This window comes from Apium graveolens, chromosome 11, assembly GCF_009905375.1.
Source record: "Apium graveolens cultivar Ventura chromosome 11, ASM990537v1, whole genome shotgun sequence".
Taxonomy (NCBI): Eukaryota; Viridiplantae; Streptophyta; class Magnoliopsida; order Apiales; family Apiaceae; genus Apium; species Apium graveolens.
Window position 1 is genome coordinate 25,371,264 of NC_133657.1, and position 2,711 is coordinate 25,373,974.

Here is a 2,711-nt window from a genome sequence, read left to right on the forward strand (position 1 = left end):
TGGTGGATGTATCTGTGCTGTGTGTGTCCCTTGTGTGGAAACTAGGGTTTTGGCCTTCTTCTTCCTTGAAAAGGCTTTAAATGGTGAATGTGTGGCTTCAGTGTCCCTCCCTCTTTTGTTCTGTGTCCCTGGTTGGGGACTATTTTCAATAGTTACATCCTTTTGGGAGGATGCAACTAGGGATGTGCTGGACTCCTTTTGAACCACCACAGTCTTTTGAGAGACTGTGGCTTGGCTGGTTTGGGTACCACTCACCTCTCCCACCTTATCCTGGGGGGCTTTTTGATGTTCACCCCTCCCCTCACCACTCACACCCTGTTCACTCCCTTCAGGGTTTATGGTAGTTGTTACAACTGTTGTCTTTTGAGAAACAACAGAGGTAGGTTTCTTTGACTTGACTTTGGAAACTTTAGATTTGGTGACTTTGGTAGGAGCCTGTTTGGACAAAGACACAGGTTCCATAGCCACACTAGAAGGCAAAGAAACATTGGGGTTAGAAATAGTAGGAGTTATAGAAATATTTACCTCACTTACCTGTGGTGCATTCATGATTGGCAAGTATACCAATGGCACCTGGCTGTTGAGGTTCATTCTCAAAAGGTCTGCAATGACCCTTTTCTCTTGTGCCCAACATTTGAGTTTATTATTCTCATTGGATATAACCAAACCTTCAGCAACATGGTTAGCCAATAACATAAAGAATCTTGCATAGTAGATGTTATGTGGTCTATTAGCTTTGCTACCTAATCTGGAACCTAATTCTAGCATAACACAGTTGCTAAAATTAAAGTACCTATCAGAAACTAGCATATAGAGCATATTAACAAGAGATGAAGTGATAGCATCAAAATTGCTAATCTTCCCAGAGAAAACCTTAATAAAGGCATCTCCAAGAAAACTCCATTCTTTCCTAAGGCCTTTCCTTCTAATACTACCTAAACTAGCAGAATCAAAAGCATAGCCTATGGAATCTAGCATAGCAGAGACATCTTTATCAGTGTGTGGTGTCATGGCATTATTCTCAGGCAACTTAAAGCAAGATTGTATATCACAATTAATGCAATAGTCCTTACCTTTGAGAGAGAAGGCAATAGTCATATCTGTGGAGTTGAACTCTGCAGTTGTCCAAATCTCCTCAATCACCTCACAGTAGATGGTTGGGGCTTCCAGCATTGCATAGCTTAGTTTGCAGTTTTTGATGAAGTCCATCATCTTGTGATAATCATAATGGGCTTCATTCTTTTCAACCAAGGCTATGAAATTATTCTTTTCATAAACAAATCCTGTTTGAGACATAATTTTGACTACTGGTGCCATTGTTGTGAGTAGAGGTTGCAGAGAAAAACTTGAGAATTAAGAGAGAAAGAGAATAAGAATTGCAAGAAAGCGTAAAGTGAGAATAAGAGTTCAATTGGGCTTTTATACTTTCTTGAATTAAAACGTAAATAAAATGATAGAATGATAATTTTAAGTAAGTTACAGCCGTTCGAGAATAAATAAAACTGTAGAAATTCTGAAAACTACCTTAAATACAATTACATACAACACTGTATATCTGTATGAACAGTTGAGTAAAAGAATCAACGGCTGAGACTCACTTATAGTAACTGACGTGACACTTCAACGGATAAGGGAAATAGTTATCCGTTGATGAACAACACCATTTTATCCGTTGAAGGATAAAATTACCAGAAATGTATTTGTCTTTACACGGATAATGAACATCCGTTGATAGAACAATTTTGGCTTTCAACGGATAGAGAATATCCGTTGATAGGATAAGTCATAATTAAAGCCAACTTTGTTCTTGCAGCAAATTTCATTTCAGGCTTCAAGACAGATTATATAGATGACATAGATTATGAATAATTAAGCATACCTAACTCACTTACTAATCTTGTGAATGTTGATTCATCAAGTGGCTTGGTAAATATGTCTGCAATCTGTTTTTCACTTGGAACAAAATGAAGTTCCACTGTACCTTTCATCACATGTTCCCTAATGAAGTGATACTTGATATCAATGTGCTTGGTTCTTGAGTGCTGCACTGGATTTTCAGTAATGGCAATGGCACTTGTGTTGTCACAGAATATTGGAATTTTGTCAACAGTCAGACCATAGTCAAATAGTTGATTCCTCATCCACAGTATCTGTGCACAGCAGCTACCAGCAGCAATGTACTCAGCTTCAGCTGTTGATGTGGAAACATAATTCTGCTTCTTGCTGAACCATGATACAAGCTTGTTCCCTAGAAATTGACAGGTGCCTGTTGTGCTTTTCCTGTCTATTTTGCAACCTGCATAATCTGCATCTGAGTAGCCAATTAGATCAAAACCAGACTCTCTAGGGTACCAAATTCCTAGATTTGGAGTCCCCTTGAGATATCTGAAAATTCTTTTAATAGCCACTAAGTGAGATTCTTTAGGGTCAGCTTGAAATCTAGCACAGAGACATGTAGAAAACATTATATCAGGTCTACTAGCAGTTAAATATAAAAGTGAGCCAACCATGCCTCTATAACTTGTAATATCCACAGACTTTTCAGCCTTGTTTAATTCAAGCTTAGTGGCAGTGGCCATGGGAGTTTTTGCAGGTGAACAATCCATTAAGTCAAACTTCTTTAAAAGATCATAAATATATTTAGTTTGACTAATGAAAATTCCACCACTAACTTGTTTAACTTGTAAACCAAGAAAGTAAGTTAGCTCTCC